The sequence below is a fragment of the Pogoniulus pusillus genome, chromosome 9 (assembly GCF_015220805.1).
Source record: "Pogoniulus pusillus isolate bPogPus1 chromosome 9, bPogPus1.pri, whole genome shotgun sequence".
Classification (NCBI taxonomy): Eukaryota; Metazoa; Chordata; class Aves; order Piciformes; family Lybiidae; genus Pogoniulus; species Pogoniulus pusillus.
The window spans coordinates 2,649,201-2,666,643 of record NC_087272.1 but is presented as its reverse complement, the minus strand read 5'-3'; the positions used below and the strand labels follow the sequence as shown (position 1 = coordinate 2,666,643).

General features: G+C 52.1%; 1 long non-coding RNA gene across 2 annotated transcripts; it reads left to right on the top strand.

The window, feature by feature from the left end:
• Positions 1-7,619: 7,619 nt before the first annotated feature.
• On the top strand, positions 7,620-17,397 carry LOC135177956 (uncharacterized). 2 transcript variants are annotated; one of them, XR_010303273.1, is made up of 4 exons: positions 7,620-7,814; positions 11,265-11,351; positions 12,919-13,040; positions 16,977-17,397. It is a non-coding gene; the product is annotated as an uncharacterized LOC135177956 (long non-coding RNA). The 2 variants fall into 2 exon arrangements; XR_010303274.1 differs by lacking the exon at positions 11,265-11,351.
• Positions 17,398-17,443: the final 46 nt, after the last annotated feature.

Here is a 17,443-nt window from a genome sequence, read left to right as displayed (position 1 = left end):
CTGAGGTCAGGTAATCCTTGCTGAACCCCAACCCGCCCGAGCCTCCAGCAAGGGGTGTGAAGGGGAGATTCTTGCCCACCTGGGGACCAACCTGCATCCCACACTTTGGAATGGGTGGACCCCACTTAGGAGGTATTACAAGTGAGATACAACAGCCACAAAGCGCAGCCTAATGATTTTCAGCCTCGTCAACTGAATCATCAGAATATTCACCCAGAGAATGCATGTGTGTTATTCTGAGCTAGAGAGATTAAAGCAGAGGAGGAGAGTCCAGCAGCAAGTTTTTCCTCAGACTCCTCCTGTGGTTAGTCCCTGATGCTTTACTGTCAAATTCGTTTGAAACACAAACTAGAAGTGACAATGGGGGGGGGGGGGGGGGGGATGCAAAAACCCCAGGTACTGGGACAATCACTACAGACACCATCATTTGGAAACCCACACATGAAAAAACCACAACCACATTGCTGGTGAAGTAGGTGTGCCCCCTCTTCTGCGGAGCAATCATGCTGAGCAGGTTGTTGAAACGAACCCATGCCATTTGTTTTGACTCGTTAAGGGTCTGCAAAGCTAACTCTTCTTGGTGACAGTTACTGCTCTGTAAGGCTCTAGGGCAGAGCTGTGCTCCAGGGCTAACCCTGCAGACACTTTCTGTTGTGTACAGATGACTTCAGTGCAAGGGAAATGCCAAGCACCAATATAGGCTGGGCAGTGACTCACTGGAGAGCAGCCCTGAGGAGGGGGATTTGGGGGTGCTACTGGAGGAGAAGCTCAACAGGAGCCAGCAGTGTGCACTTGCAGCCCAGAAAGCCAAGCAGAGCCTGGGCTGCAGCAGCAGCAGTGTGGCCAGCAGGGCCAGGGAGGGGATTCTCCCCCTCTGCTGTGCTCTGCTGAGACCCCACCTGGAGTACTGCATCCAGTTCTGGAGCCCCTGGGACAAGAGGGATGTGGAGATGCTGGAGAGTGTCCAGAGCAGGGCCAGGAGGATGCTCAGAGGCTGAAGCAGCTCTGCTGTGAGCACAGACTGAAAGAGTTGGGGCTGTGCAGGCTGGAGCAGAGGAGGCTCCCAGGGGACTTTCTTGTGGCCTTCCAGGATCTGAAGGGGGCTCCCAAAAAGCTGGGGAGGGACTTTTGAGGATATCAGGGAGTGCCAGGACTGGGGGGAATGGAGCAGAGCTGGAGATGGGTAGGTTCAGCCTGGATGTGAGGAGGAAGTTGTTGAGCATGAGAGTGGTGAGAGGCTGGAATGGGTTGCCCAGGGAGGTGGTTGAGGCCCCATGGCTGGAGGTGTTTAAGGCCAGGCTGGCTGAGGCTGTGTGCAGCCTGCTCTAGGGTAGGGTGTCCCTGGGCATGGCAGGGGGGTTGGAACTGGCTGCTCCTTGTGCTCCCTTCCAACCCTGACCAATTTTATGACTCTAAGTACTCCCACTGCCCCCATGAAAAATGCAAAGCATCACTGCAACAGTACTTCCCTGCTCATCATTGTACAGTGTAATGAATTCAGCTTTGTAACAGACTTAAAAATCCTATCTGCAGGATTTGTACCTGCACACACTTTGCCTTTTTACTTCAGTGTTTCTAACTCTTACTGAGCATTTTAAAATAAAATGCTTCATATTCAAGGAAGCATCATCCTTTGCTCTGCTCTCCTCAGACCCCACCTGCAGTCCTGGGGGCAGTTCTGGAGCCCCCAACACAAGGAGGACATGGAAGTGTTGGAGCCAGTGCAGAGGAGGCCACCAAGATGCTGAGAGGGCTGCAGCAGCTCTGCTGTGAGGACAGGCTGAGAGAGTTGGGGCTCTGCAGCCTGGAGAGGAGAAGGCTTCCAGGAGACTTTGGAGTGGCCTTGCAGTGTCTGAAGAGGGCTACAGGAAGGCTGGGGAGGGACTACTGACAAGGTCTTGTAATGACAGCAGGAGGAGGAATGGGTTTGGACTGGCAGAGGGGAGATTGAAACTGGATGTTAGGAAAGTACAGTGAGGGTGGTGAGACACTGGCACAGGTTGCCCAGGGAGGTTGTGGAGCACAGAAGCACCCAATGTGATCTTTGATCACATTGGGTGCTTCTGTGCTCCACAACCTCCCTGGAGGTGTTCAAGGCCAGGTTGGATGAGGCCTTCAGAGACCTGCTCTAGTGGGAGGTGTCCCTGCCTGTGGCAGGGGATTGGAACAGGCTGATCTTTGAGGTCCCTTCCAACCTAACTCATTCTATGACTGATTTCCCTTTGCTCACTTGTTTTAAACACTGTCATGTTTTTACACTCAGCTCAGTGAGGAGTTTCCACTAAAAATGGCTCAATGGCTTCAGTCCCACCAAAGTCTCAAACAGCTGAGGCACTTCTCAGCTGTGAGACACTTTCAACAACAGACCTCTGGAAAAATAAAGCAAAATAAAACCACCACATGGAGGTTTTCAGGGCTGGTAAAGTATTGCCATGCCCTCAGATGGTCAGTGAAGCTGCTTTGGAAGGCAGCAAGCAGTTTGCTCCTGTCCCAAGCTCAGCAAAGCTGACTCCAGAAGTGCAGAGGTTTGACTTGGCTTGGATATTGCATCAGGAGCTGTGGTACAGAGCTGGCAACAGTTCAGACAGGCAGCTTTTGGAGCAGGATTCTCATTACAAAGTACATCCCAGAGCAAGAAGAGTTAATGACTTAAAAATAACTACACTCTGCACACAATTAGCAGCTTTTCCTTGCAGTGCAGGACTGATTTAATTCAGTGAAAACACTAAGATCAGACCCAAGGGGTTTATTTGGGTCAGAGCTTTTATGTCTTCTCCATCCCCAGGCTCCTCATGTCTTTAATAGTGATGTGCTTCTAGGTTCAGCTTGTTCACCCTTCACAGCAGGAACAGTCCTGCTGGAGCTGTGTGCACCCACACACACCAGCCACAGAACAATCTTTTAGGCACTCTTGATCCCTCTTTTAGGCACTTTAGCCTGGAGAAGAGGAGGCTCAGGGCAGACCTCATTGCTGTCTACAGCTCCCTGAAGGGAGGCTGTAGCCAGGTGGGGTTGGGCCCTTCTGCCAGGCAAGCAGCAACAGAATGAGGGGACACAGTGTGAAGTTGTGGCAGGGGAGGTCTAGGCTGGATGTTGTTAGGAAGTTGTTGGCAGAGAGAGTGATTGGCATTGGAATGGGCTGCCCAGGGAGGTGGTGGAGTCTCTGTGCCTGGAGGTGTTGAAGCCAAGCCTGGCTGGGGCACTTAGTGCCATGGTCTGGTTGATTGGCCAGGGCTGGGTGCTAGGTTGGACTGGCTGAGCTTGGAGCTCTCTTCCAACCTGCTTGATTCTATGCTTCTATGAAATGAGCAGCAGTGGAACAGTAAGAACTGTTCCTGCTTAAGACACTGCATGTTGCAAAGTGCTCTAAAAGCAGGTGTTGCCCAGTATACTTTTGTAGGCTGTGACTTAACATCACAGAGTTGTCAGGGTTGGAAGTGACCTCAAAGATCATCCAGTTCCAACCCTCCACATCGCACAGCTTGGGTATAAAACCACTTCACCACGAAAATCACCAGCACCAGCAGCAGTTTTATAACAGAAGAACAAGACTTCATTTGGTCTAAGACTGGAGAACTAACATCCAAGCATCCATCAACAACAGGTTTCCTTCAGCTTACATCTGGTCAGATTACACCTGAAGTATAAACTGAAATAAGAAAGAAGAAGCAAGAAGAGGGAGGAAGCAAGAAGAGGGAGGAAGCAAGAAGAGGGAGGAAGCAAGAAGAGGGAGGAAGCAAGAAGAGGGAGGAAGCAAGAAGAGGGAGGAAGCAGCAGGAAGCAGCAGGAAGCAGGAAGAGGAAGAAAGAAGAAGAAGAAGGAAGAAGAAGAAGGAAGAAGGAAGAAGGAAGAAGGAAGAAGGAAGAAGGAAGAAGGAAGAAGGAAGAAGGAAGAAGGAAGAAGGAAGAAGAAAGAAGAAAGAAGAAAGAAGAAAGAAGAAAGAAGAAAGAAGAAGGCAGAAGAAGAGGGCAGAAGAAGAAGGCAGAAGAAGAAGGCAGAAGAATAAGCAAGAAGAAAGAAGAAGCAAGAAGGAAAAAAAAAAAGAAAGAAGAAGAGCAGCAGCAGCAGCTTGCAGACTGCCCATGGCACAATAGCCTCAGCCAGCCTGACCTTAAACACCTCCAGCCATGGGGCCTCAACCACCTCCCTGGGCAACCCATGCCAGCCTCTCACCACTCTCATGCTCAACAACTTCCTCCTCACCTCCAGCCTGACTCTCCCCACCTCCAGCTTTGCTCCAGTCCTGTCACTCCCTCACAGCCAAAAAAGTCCCTCCCCAGTTTTTTTGTAGCCCCCTTCAGATCCTGGAAGGCCACAAGAAGGTCACCTGGGAGCCTCCTCTGCTCCAGCCTGCACAGCCCCAACTCTTTCAGTCTGTGCTCACAGCAGAGCTGCTGCAGCCTCTGAGCATCCTCCTGGCCCTGCTCTGGGCACACTCCAGCATCTTCACATGCATCTTGTCATGGGGGTTCCAGAACTGGATGCAGTACTCCAGGTAGAGCTCTACTCCAGAGCAGAATAGAGGAGGAGAATCACCTCCCTTGCCCTGCTGGCCACACTTCTGCTGCTGCAGCCCAGGCTCTACTTGGCTTTCTGGGCTGCAAGTGCACACTGCTGGCTCCTTTTGAGCCTCTCGTCCACCAGCAACCCCCAAATCCCTCTCCTCAGGGCTGCTCTCCATGGGAAAATCACCATGGGAAATCCTCCTGCTTAATCCCTGACAGCAAAGAGCACAGCAGCTTCTAGGAACAATCAACTTCCAGCAGAACACAGCAACAGCACAACTTCAGGAACTACCCCTGTGAAAGGCTGTGGAAACAAATCCCTCTGAAGACATCTTTATCTGGTCTGCTACCTCAGAACTGTCTTAAGAAATGTTAAGTACTTGTTAAAGGAGTAGAACCAGAATAGTTTTATGGGTTTTCACCCCCTTACAAGGGGTTAAGGCACTTAACACACTCCCCAGCTTGGAATGGTTTGAAAACACTGTTAAACAAATCCTGCCTATGAAAAGAACTCAGCATTTAAAGAGGCTTAAGTTTTAGAAGCATCTCAAAATGTCAAGCCACACAGAAGCCTCTTTCCATCTTATCAGCCAACAGACAGCTTCAGTGGAGTGTCGGCTGCACTGCCTGTGATGAGAGTCCTCCTCAGCTGTGCTCAGAGGCAACGATGCTCCGTTGCAGCCCTTGGGAACCAGCTCTCTTGTAACGGTAGACCTGTAAAACCCTGCCTGTGGTAAGATCAGTACCTCTGGCACACCTCTGAGCTGCAGATCTGACTGGTTTGCAGCTGGACTTGGTAAGCATTTGCTATTTTTTTCCCCAGACGTGTAGAATGTTTTCAACTCTGTACAAGGTTTTAGGAATTCCCACAGAGTGAAGCTGCCAAGAGGCAGGAAGGCACCAAGAGGCAGAAGGGAAGGCTCGATGCAGCTGACAGCCCACTAAGGAGCATTGGAAAGCTTTCATCAGGAACCCAAAGTTTTCACTAGTGTGGCTTTGGCAGTCCTTGTGACATAGCCAGAGAAGGTGTGGGGTCCAAAGAAGGGCAAACGAAGCTGGTGTGGAGCCTGTGAGGAGAGGCTGAGGGAGCTGGGGGTGTGCAGCCTGCAGCAGAGGAGGCTCAGGGCAGAGCTCATTGCTGTCTGCAGCTCCCTGAAGGGAGGCTGTAGCCAGGTGGGGTTGGGCTCTTCTGCCAGGCAAGCAGCAACAGAACAAGGGGACACAGTCTCAAGCTGTGCCAGGGCAGGTCTAGGCTGGATGTTAGGAGGAAGTTGTTGGCAGAGAGAGTGATTGGCATTGGAATGGGCTGCCCAGGGAGGTGGTGGAGTCACTGTGCCTGGAGGTTTTTAAAAGGAGGCTCAGGGCAGAGCTCATTGCTGTCTGCAGCTCCCTGAAGGGAAGCTGTAGCCAGATGGGGTTGGTCTCTTCTGCCAGGCAACCAGCAACACAACAAGGGAGTTCTAGGCTGGATGTTAGGAGGAAGTTGTTGTCAGAGAGAGTGATTGGCATTGGAATGGGCTGCCCAGGGAGGTGGTGGAGTCGCTGTGCCTGGAGGTGTTAATAAAATGCCTGGGGCACTTAGTGCCATGGTCTGATTGACTGGATAGGACTGGCTGCTCTTGGAGGTCTCTTCCAACCTGATAGATTCTAGGATTCCCTACGTGGGTCATTCAGTGTGAGAAGCCGAGCAGCTTGGCTTTGGAGGGAGAGGCGGCAGGAGCCAGCATCATCCCACCTTGCCTCGTCTGTGAGCACAACACTCCACCTGCTACTTCAGCACGGCTGAGGCCGCCGTGCCACCAGAGACTACTCTTGCTGCACGCGTGCCCTTGCGTCGTGGCGACAGCACAAGCAGGCACCACCTAGCCGGGGAGGCAGTGCCCATGCGGCACCCCGCAAGCCCTGCTCTGCTGCACACCCCGCGGGTCCCTCCGTGCCCTGCCGCAGCCTGCCGCTACGGGCGTCTGCGCCGTTCTCTGCCCGGCCCCGGGCACCTGCCTCGGTGGGCAGCGTTTGCCGGTCGGGCAGGTACAGCCCAAGCCGCGCAACTGAAGATGCGACCCCCCCCTCCCTCCTCAGCAAGCCTCACCGCCGTGAGAAGGCAGCGAAACTCACCGACCCGTCCCCGCCCTCCCCCCCGAGCCCCTCGGGTGGGTGTGCGCCCCGGGGCTGCCCCTCTGCCGACAACAGGTTGAATATTGTAAGTGTGGGCGATTAAAGTGTCGCCGGCACAAAGGCGGTCTGTGTCCCATTCGCCACGCCCGGGCTCCGCTTTGCAGAGCGCACACAAGAGGTGACACGGCGCGGGCCCCCGCCATTGTCCCGGCGGCATAGCGGCGCGGCCCGCTCCGTCTCCCGGGAAATGAGGCTCCCCCGGCCGCCGCCGCACCGCCGCAGCCGCGCACGGCTCCGCGCTGCCCGCCTCAGCGCCTGCCCCCTCCAGCGCCCCCCCACGCCCGGGCGGCTGTCCTCTCTCAGCGGCTCCCCCCCCGCGCCCCTACCAATCGACCCCTGAAAGGCTACTCCCCCTCCAACGCCTGACCCCCTCAACGGCACTCCCTTTCAACGCCCTCCCCATCAGCGGCTGTCCCCTGAGCCGGGCGACGGAGCGGGCTCGAAGCCGCTCAGCTCCCTGCCGGAGCAGGACAAGGCTTCCCCCACCTCCATGCCCGGCTGCTGCCGCCCGTGAGCAGGAGGCGGTAGCGCAGCGCCACCACCCGGACAAAGAGGGGAGAGCAGAGCGGCCGCTCCGCCACACGGAGACCGTCTCCGTTCCTTCTCCGCTGCCTTCGGCTCCGGCTCATCCGCCTGCCCCCGCTCGTCTGAGGGCAACGGCTGGCCGGGCGCTTGCTGAGTTCCTAGAGGGAACAGTAGCCCCCCTAGAAGAAGCGTCTTAAGCTCGGCTTTGTTCCCGCACGACCTGCAGATCACTTTTGCGTTTCCCTGAAGAGCAGGAGCAGCAGCAGCATCGCTTGCAGCAGGCACTGACTGTGCTTCCCGCAGGTGGCTGGGCTCTTAACACCTCCGCGCTCGCCTGGGCAGCAGATAGCACACACCTGGGAGCTATTGCCGTGTTCGCCCTCAGAAGCACACCCCCTCCCCCCCACCGGTAACATAACTCACCTGTGTCAGGCTGCCAACAGCAGTAAGGAGCCAAGTGAAGCCATTTGGAGGCGGACGGAGAGACAAGGACAAATGCATTCCCTTCAGCCTGTTTGTCATTAGCAGAAGCACCGAACAAAGTCATTTTTGTTGGAGAGTTAACCGGATCAAAGCCAAAGCTCTCTAAAGAAAACCAACCCCAAACAGGTAAGTGTTGTTAAAAGGAAACAATCTGCTGGGCTTGGCGACTTCTGACTCCAGCAGCTGAGCAGATCAGTGTTAATGGTGGGTTGAGGTGGTTTTTTTTCCTTTAACATCTTTCTCTCTTTATCTTTTTTTGGGGGAATGCTTTTGCCAGTGGTCCCCTCAGGGAGATGAAGTGTAGGACAATGCGTTCTGCAGCAGAGGAGGCTCAGGGCAGAGCTCATTGCTGTCTACAACTACCTGAAGGGAGGCTGTAGCCAGGTGGGGTTGGGCTCTGCTGCCAGGCAAGCAGCAACAGAACAAGGGGACACAGTGTGAAGTTGTGCCAGGGCAGGTCTAGGCTGGATGTTGTTAGGAAGTTGTTAGCAGAGAGAGTGATTGGCATTGGAATGGGATGCCCAGGGAGGTGGTGGAGTTGCTGTGCCTGGAGGTGTTGAAGCCAAGCCTGGCTGGGGCACTTAGTGCCATGGTCTGGTTGCTTGGGCAGGGCTGGGTGCTAGGTTGGACTGGCTGAGCTTGGAGGTCTCTTCCAACCTGATTCATTCTATGATTCTATGAATGGAGATATGTATACAAAAGCAGTGCACCTGCTGGTACCTTCCATGGCTTCAGCCTCTAGAGCAGAAACTCATGCCCATGCATGAATTAGGTTCCATTTATGCTCCAGCAGATGACTGCAGGATAACATGCTGCTGGTGCTGAGTTTTAGAAGGAAAGCTGCTTGCATGCATCATAGAATCATAGAATCAACCAGGTTGGAAGAGACCTCCAAGATCATCCAGTCCAACCTATCACCCTGCCCTATCCAATCAACCAGACCATGGCACTAAGTGCCATGGTCTAGTTGATTTGATCCATACTTACAGAATCAATGTTCAGAAATATTTATGGTAGCAAGTTTTCCCTTTTCAAACATCTCCTGCAAGGTGCAGCAGGTCTCCTACACTTGTGCCAGATGACACTGCAGTCCTTCAGAACTGAAGATCACAGTGGTATCACAGAATCATAGAATAGTTCAGGTTGGAAGGGACCTCAAAGATCATCCAGCTCCAGCCCCCTGCCATAGGCAAGGACACCTCCCACTAGAACAGGTTGCTCAAGGCTGAAGTCATTAAATAAGTCTTTTGCAGGTCACATTTCCAGGTGTATTAGCTCTGCTCCTACCTATCTTTCATCTTGAAGCAGGAAAAACAAAGCTGTGGCCCATATCAGCTCTATCTTCTTATTGTATACACAGGGTAACAGGACTTCTTGGGTTTTCTTTTTCAGCCAGCCTAAGTTTTAGGGGGTTGTGTTTTCTTGGGGGAGGGAGAAGAAAGCTCCATTTGTAGTCTCCTAAAACCTGTCTGAGCAACTGGCTCAGATATTACTCAGAAAGGTCTGGAAAAGCCAGAGCAAGACAAACTTCTCCAGTGTGGCCTGAGCACAGTTTCATGAAGCAACGTGCTTCTCTGGTCACACCACACCAAGTCCTTGCTGGGTTTGCTGTCAAGGCACAGAGGTTGTGCCTTAAAAACATGCTGGGTGGTAGGAGCAAGCAACCAAACTCATCGTTGTTAGCTTTGTTTACAGGATCTGCTTGCTTTCTCCTGTTCCCCTGTGAGTAAGCAAAGGAATAATTAGCTGAGACGTGGCTTAGCTGAGAACACTCTTACTGTGGTCCACGGGGAGTACTCAAAACCACACAAGACCTCCCCACTGTGCGTGAAGAAGCATGTCCCTAAGCAGCGGGGGAGAAAGGTGAGCTCACCAGAGGTGGCAGGGCTGTGACGTGCTCACAGAGCTGCCCACTGCCCCTTGCTTTTCCCCTGACAGTTGATGTTTGCCTTCCTCTGCCAGGCTAGCACACCACAAACGAACTACCAGTAGCTATTTTTTCCCTTACCAGCTCTGCTTTTAAATTTGTAGTAGTTGCGTAATGTTCACCACCTTCACACCAGGCTCCAGGGCAAAATTCACCTCTTGGCTGGCTCTGAGTGAGTGAGAAAGGAGGATGCCCCTGCGGTTGAACAAGGAGAGTAAGCAGCACTGCTGAGCCTTTCTGTGAGTGGCAGCAGAAGTTAGATTCAGGTGGGGGATTTGCGTGTAGGTATGAGGAGGATGTGATGACTGCCTTCATCAGGCTGGTTCATGTGGATGTTTGCAGACAGAGCTCTAACCCATTTGATGACCCAGCCCATGCATAGTCAGAGAGCTAACGGGGAAGGCTGCATAGAAGATCACAGAGGAACACATCCAGACAGGCCCTGAAAGTCTCCAGAGAAGGGGCAAAATACAGAAAATCATAGAATGGTCCAGGTTGGAAGGGACCTATAAAGGTCATCCAGTCCAACCCCTTCTGTAGTCAAGTCAGCAGGGATATAGAATCATAGAATCAACCAGGACAGAAGAGAGCTCCAAGCTCAGCCAGTCCAACCTAGCACCCAGCCCTGGCCAAGCAACCAGACCATGGCACTAAGTGCCCCAGCCAGGCTTGGCTTCAACACCTCCAGGCACAGCCACTCCACCACTTCCCCTCTGGGCAGCCCATTCCAATGCCAATCACTCTCTCTGCCAGGAACTTCCTAACAACATCCAGCCTAGACCTCCCCTGCCACAACTTCACACTGTGTCCCCTTCTTCTCTTGCTGCTTGCCTGGCAGCAGAGCCCAACCCCACCTGGCTACAGCCTCCCTGCAGGCAGCTGCAGACAGCAATGAGCTCTGCCCTGAGCCTCCTCTGCTGCAGGCTGCACACCCCCAGCTCCCTCAGCCTCTCCTCACAGGGCTCTGCTCCAGGCCCCTCTTTAGGCAGGTGTAGACTACCTGAAGGGTATGAAGGTATTGTTTGTTCCTGCTTTGGCACTCTGCAGCAGTTCCTTACCCAGTGTTGTGCTGGTGCAGTGCCCACTTGGACCAGTGAATGGGACAGTAGCATTGGGGTGTTTTTAGGGAATACAAAGTCATCCTCCACTGAAAGAAAGGTTGGCTTTACTAGTGCTGCTGGCAGCAATTAGCTACATGGGCACTGACTTGCCATGGCATGGTGGAGGCATGTCCTGTATTTGCTGGGCTGCAGGCAGCTTTCTTTTTCCACTGCTACTGTGGGTCTTGATCGCGGAGGTTTGTGCAGCCACTGTGTCTGTTGACATGTGCCTTGCTTTGGGTAGCAGCTCTGGGGAAAGCACCCTGCTGTGGGATGCTGACCTGGTGCAGAGTGGTCTCCAGCTCCAGGTTGACCATGAGCCAGCTCTTGTGGCCAAGAAGGTCAGTGCTGCTCTGGGGTGGATTAGAAGGGCCATGGTTAGCAGGTCGAGAGATGTTCTTCTCTCCCTCAACTCAGCCCTGGTGAGGCCACATCTGGAATATTGTGTTCAGTTCTGCCCCTCCTCCCCTAGCTCAAGAAAGACCTCAGGAAACTGAGATAATCCAAAACAGAGCCACAAAAATGATGGAGTGGGAACATCTTTCTTAGGAGAAGAGCCTGAGGGATCTGGGGCTGTGCTGCTGAGAGAGGAGGAGCCTGAGAGGAGACCTCATTCATGTTGATAAAGATGTGCAGGTGAGTGCCAGGAGGCTGGAGCCAGGCTCTGCTGGGTGATGCCCAGTGACAGGACAGGGGGCAATGGGTGGGAGCTGAGGCATAGGAAGTTCCATGAAAAAATGAGGAGGATTTTTTTCCCTGTGAGGGTGACAGAGCCCTGAAATAGGCTGCCCAGGGGGGTTGTGGAGTCTTCCTCTCTGATATTCAAAACCTGCCTGGATGTGTTCCTGTGTGCTCTGGTATAGGAGATTCTACTTGTTGGGGGCGGGGGGTGGGGTGTTGGACTGGATGAGCTTTTGAGGTTCCTTCCAACCCTTAACATCCTGTGACTCTGTGATTATTAGAGGAACAGTATTAGGAAAGAGGAGTCCAAACCTCACAATATCTCACTTATTAAAACAAAAAGAACTTCCTGGGGAAGGTCTGCTGGCCACACTCTTCTTAATGCCCCCCAGAACCCCATTGGCCTTCTTGGCCACCAGGGCACATTGCTGTCCCATGCAGACCTTGTTATCCACCAGCACACCAGGTCCCTTTCCACAGGACTGCTCTCCACCAGATCACAGTGTCACAGTATCACAGCATCACCAAGGCTGGAAGAGACCTCACAGATCATCAAGTCCAACCCTTTAGCACAGAGCTCAAGGCCAGACCATGGCACCAAGTGCCACGTCCAGTCCTGCCTTGAACAGCTCCAGGGACGGCGACTCCACCACCTCCCCGGGCAGCCCATTCCAGTGTCCAATGACTCTCTCAGGGAAGAACTTTCTCCTCACCTCCAGCCTAAATCTCCCCTGGTGCAGCCTGAGGCTGTGTCCTCTTGTTCTGGTGCTGGCCACCTGAGAGAAGAGAGCAACCTCCTCCTGGCCACAACCTCCCCTCAGGTAGTTGTAGACAGCAATAAGGTCTGCCCTGAGCCTCCTCTTCTCCAGGCTAACCAATCCCAGCTCCCTCAGCCTCTCCTCGTAGGGCTGTGCTCAAGGCCTCTCCCCAGCCTCGTTGCCCTTCTCTGGACACGCTCAAGCATCTCAATGTCCCTCCTAAACTGGGGGGCCCAGAACTGAACACAGCACTCAAGGTGTGGTCTAACCAGTGCAGAGTACAGGGGCAGAATGACCTCCCTGCTCCTGCTGGCCACACCATTCCTGATGCAGGCCAGGATGCCACTGGCTCTCTTGGCCACCTGGGCACACTGCTGGCTCATGTTCAGGTGGGTATCAATCAGCACCCCCAGATCCCTCTCTGTCTGGCTGCTCTCAGCCACTCCGACCCCAGCCTGTATCTCTGCATGGGGTTGTTGTGGCCAAAGTGCAGCACCAGCACTTGGAGCTATTGAAGCCATCCCCTTGGACTCTGCCCATCTGTGCAGGCGGTCAAGGTCCTGCTGCAGAGCCCTTCTGCCCTCCAACCCAGCCACATCTGCCCCCAGCTTGGTGTCATCTGCACACTTGCTGATGACTGACTCCATGCCCTCATCCAGATCATCTATGAAGATGTTAAAGAGGATGGGGCCCAGCACTGATCCCTGAGGGACACCACTAGTGACTGGCTGCCTGTACTGGTGCAGTTTATTGTTCCTTCCCAGGTGCAGGACTCTGCACTGATCCCTGTGGAACCTCATCATGCTCCTCTCTGCCCAGCTCTCAGCCTGTCCAAGTCTCACTGAATGGCCACACAGCCTGCAGGTGTCTCAGCCAAGCCTCCCAGGTTGGTATCAGCAAACTTGCTGGGCAGACTCTGCCTGCCTGTCCACTCATCAATGTCATTGACAAAGCTGTTGGGCAGGACTGGGTCCAGCACTGATCCCTGGTAAATCTTTGTGATTTCCATGGCTGCTGTATATAATGGCAGCCTGTGAGCTCATCTCCACAGGCTAAAGCCCCTACTCTGCTCTGCTGAGACCCCACCTGGAGTACTGCGTCCAGTTCTGGAACCCCCATTATGAGAGGGCTGTGGAGATGCTGGAGTGTGTCCAGAGCAGGGCCAGGAGGATGCTGAGAGGCTGCAGCAGCTCTGCTGTGAGCACAGACTGAAAGAGTTGGGGCTGTGCAGGCTGGAGCAGAGGAGGCTCCCAGGTGACCTTCTTGTGGCCTTCCAGGATCTGAAGGGGGCTACGAAAAAACTGTGGAGGGACTTTTGAGGCTGTCAGAGAGTGCCAGGACTGGGGGGAATGGAGCAAAGCTGGAGATAGGTAGGTTCAGGCTGGAGGTGAGGAAGAAGTTGTTGAGCATGAGAGTGGTGAGAGGCTGGAATGCTTTACTTGTATGTTCTTAACTGGCTTTCAGCACAGACTATGCCAATTGAAAGTGGTGAGAGGCTGGCATGGGTTGCCCAGGGAGGTGGTTGAGGCCCCATGGCTGGAGGTGTTTGAGGCCAGGCTGGCTGAGGCTGTGTGCAGCCTGCTCTAGGGCAGGGTGTCCCTGGGCATGGCAGAGAGGTTGGAACTGGCTGCTCCTTGTGGTCTCTTCCAACCCTGACTGCTTCTATGATTCAATGGTGAGCCAGAAACATTTGCACCTCACTACAGCCCCCCAGCCCCCCTCCCCCCCAGCGCTCAGCAGTTAAAGGGGAGCAAAGGCAAGTTTAGAAAACAATTTTATTAGACAAATTATTTAGACAAATTATACACAGAAAGCTCTGCCACTTGTAACTGAGGCCTCCAAAAAAGTGGGTTTTGTGTATCTGTAGAATAGGCAACACATCAAAATAGGCCTATTTTAAATACCTTACATGGTTAACAGCTTTTGCTTCTGTTTTGTTTTCTTCTTTTGAGTAGATAAAATCACTGCAACATCAGGTATGTCCCTACACAGCTCGCTGGAAAGGTTAATTCTTTTCAATTTATGGTTTAGTTTTACTCAGAAGTGTGAATGAGTCCATGAATGTTACAAGGTGGGGGGGGGGGGGGGGAAGCAAGCTGTGCATGCTTTTTAGACACTTGCTACCCTGGAAACAAAATGGCCTTTTGCACAATAAGAAGAGGTTGTTTGATTGTTTGTTTTTCCTGTTGTTCTGCCTTACACAGTAGACAATATTTGAAGATTCAGTACAAAAAAAACCAGTGACAGTACAAGATGCTCCCCTCCCCCCCCACCCCCCTCCCCTGCCCCAGAACAGAATTAGCATCAAAATAGAATAGAATCTGAAGAATATACCTTTTAATTTACCCTAAAACAAATCACACAGGCTGATAGTCCTATTAATCCTAGCCAAAGAATGAGTTAGGTTAAAGTAAGTGTATGGCTGCATTAAAGAAACCAAACCGGAAAGTCACAGGATAAACTGCTTGCTTCCTGCTTAACTGCAGGGTGTGTTTCCTTGGTGTGGTGGTGGTGTTGTTGTTGTTGCTTTTTTGTTTTAAGGATTGCAAATTGAAAGCTCTTCTCACGTTTCTAACAGTGTTACTTGAAGAAGCTGGTGCCCAGGTGGGCACCGTTTTGTTTGCTCTCACCGCTGTACTTCCTCTGGTTCTATGCAGTTGGCACTAGCGCGAAGGATAAAGCGTAGCTTCCCTAAGTCTAACTTAAAAGTATAAAGGGTTAACACCAGCGCCTGCTCATCTATTCTTGTTCCTCATGACATCATAATTAAGGCCACATCTGTATTTCTGGAGGGCTTTATGTCCTTTTCATCTCCCCTCTTGTTTTCCTGCTTCCCTCCCTCCGCGCGCGCCGCGTCGTCGCATCGATCGGCTGCGCCGAGCCGCAGCACCGTTGGTTAACCTCTGATCTGTGTTTGAACTGCTCTAGAGCTAGGTTAGTTGCTCATCGATGTGGTACACCTAAGAGAGAGCTCTGTTTGGCTAATCATTTTGGAGTAAAATCTGTCACAGCCTTTACACAGCGCTCCACAGCCAAGGCAAAAAAACCCCTAACCCAAGGTACAAACGTTAAGTTGCCCCGGATCATAGAATCATAAAATGAAGCAGGTTGGAAGAGACCTCCAAGCTCAGCCAGTCCAACCTAGCACCCAGCCCAATCTAGCACCCAGTCCTAGCCAATCAACCAGACTATAGAATCATAAAATGAAGCAGGTTGGAAGAGACCTCCAAGCTCAGCCAGTCCAACCTAGCACCCAGCCCAATCTAGCACCCAGTCCTAGCCAATCAACCAGACTATAGAATCATAAAATGAAGCAGGTTGGAAGAGAGCTCCAAGCTCAGCCAGTCCAACCTAGCACCCAGCCCTGGCCAAGCAACAAGACCATGGCACTAAGTGCCCCAGCCAGGCTTGGATTCAACACCTCCAGGCACAGCCACTCCACCACCTCCCTGGGCAGCCCATTCCAATGCCAATCACTCTCTCTGACAACAACTTCCTAACAACATCCAGCCTAGACCTCCCCTGGCACAACTTGAAACTGTGTCCCCTTGGTTCTGTTGCTGCACAAGAGCCCAACCCCACCTGGCTACAGCCTCCCTTCAGGTAGTTGTAGACAGCAATGAAGTCTGCCCTGAGCCTCCTCTTCTGCAGGCTGCACACCCCCAGCTCCCTCAGCCTCTCCTCATAGGGTTAGGGATGTCCTAATTAAAAACCCAAAAGAATGAACTCTGCTCTGCTGGCAAAAAAGGTGGCAGAGTTAACATTCAAGCAACCTGCCTTTTCTGCATGAAAAGCCCCCCCCCCTCGCCCTCCCCTGTGTCAGGGTTTGGGCAGGATTGAGCAGCCTGAAATAAGGAGAGTAGGAAGGGTAAGTTTAGGTCATTCTGATAAGGAAGCACAGCTGCAGGAAAAAAACAACCCTGAAGAAGGCCAGCAGAGAAGTCGTTATCTGTAGCTAGCTGCATGAGGGGGATTAAGGTGTGTGTGTGGGGCGGGGGGTGGGTCGGTCAGCTCTGCCTCTATGCATGTGGTCAGCCCATATTCAGCTACGTAACCTATCCGACAGCCCATACTCTGCTATGTAACCTACCAGAATTCTACACCTTGTGTTAGCCACTCCATAAGCATCCCTCTTAGCTTCAACGAAGAGGCACTGACCAGATGCGTCGTACTGCTGCCTAAACGCGGCACGCCGGTTCCCTGCACGGCTCCTGAGGAAGACAAACACGGCACCCCTGGCACTGTACACCTCCCTCCTGCATACAAGACACATTTTTCCACTAAAGCTTTATTAAATGCATTGCAGTGCTGCCCTCCTTTAGCTGCACATACATGTATATATATATACAGACCTGCCTGTATATATGTATAGATGCATGGAGGAGATGCTAAAGTCATCGAACACAACAGAGGCTTCCGCCGTATGATACAGGGTCACTGTACAGAACAGAACAAAAATGAAACCCACCCCCCCCCCCCCCCCCAAAAAAAAAAACCAACCCACCCCAACCCTTTTAACACTGTACAATCACATCAAGGTCATATGCACTGCTGCAGTGCAAAAGTAGGCTTTAACTGTAGTCTTTACTGGCATAGTAATGGCTTTTTGGAATCCTACAAGGTTGCATTTTGCTGTTTTGGGGCCTGAATGGTCTTTTCACTTCATTTCTTTACTTTTTTTCTTATGTTTTTCTCTCCTTTTTCCCTTTTTTTTTTTTTTAAACCCTCCCCCCCCTTTTTTTTTACAGTTTCCCTTTTTTTTTTTTTTGTTTTTATGTATTTAGTTATTTTTTAACTGCACGATTTTGCCTTTGGTCCACAGTTAAAAGGACACACAGCAGTGGAGCTCTTGACTGGATGCAGCAGAATAGATGAATAGGACTGAAGTTATTGCAATTATAGTTAAAAAAACAAACCCCAAACTAACACAAAACAAACCAAAACCAAACAAACCCCCAAAAGGTGGAGAGGGGGAGAAGGAGGGGAGGAGGAAGAGGAGGAGCAAATGCCTTTCTGCAAAGTAATCCTCAGGGGTTTTCTATGCTTGAATTGCTGCACAGTTCCTATATTTAAATGATATGAAAAGCCTAAAGTAACCAAAACCTAACATAGTGATAAAGCAAAGGATTAAGTGATTTGAGTAGTAAAGAGAATAAGGGGAGACAGAGGAGCCCAGACTGAGGAAGCAGAGGAGGAAGAGGAAGAGTTGTTACTAACAATCCTAATTCTTAAATTAAAGGGACCCCCCCAAAAAAGAACAAACCCAAACAACCCAACCAAACCCAACCA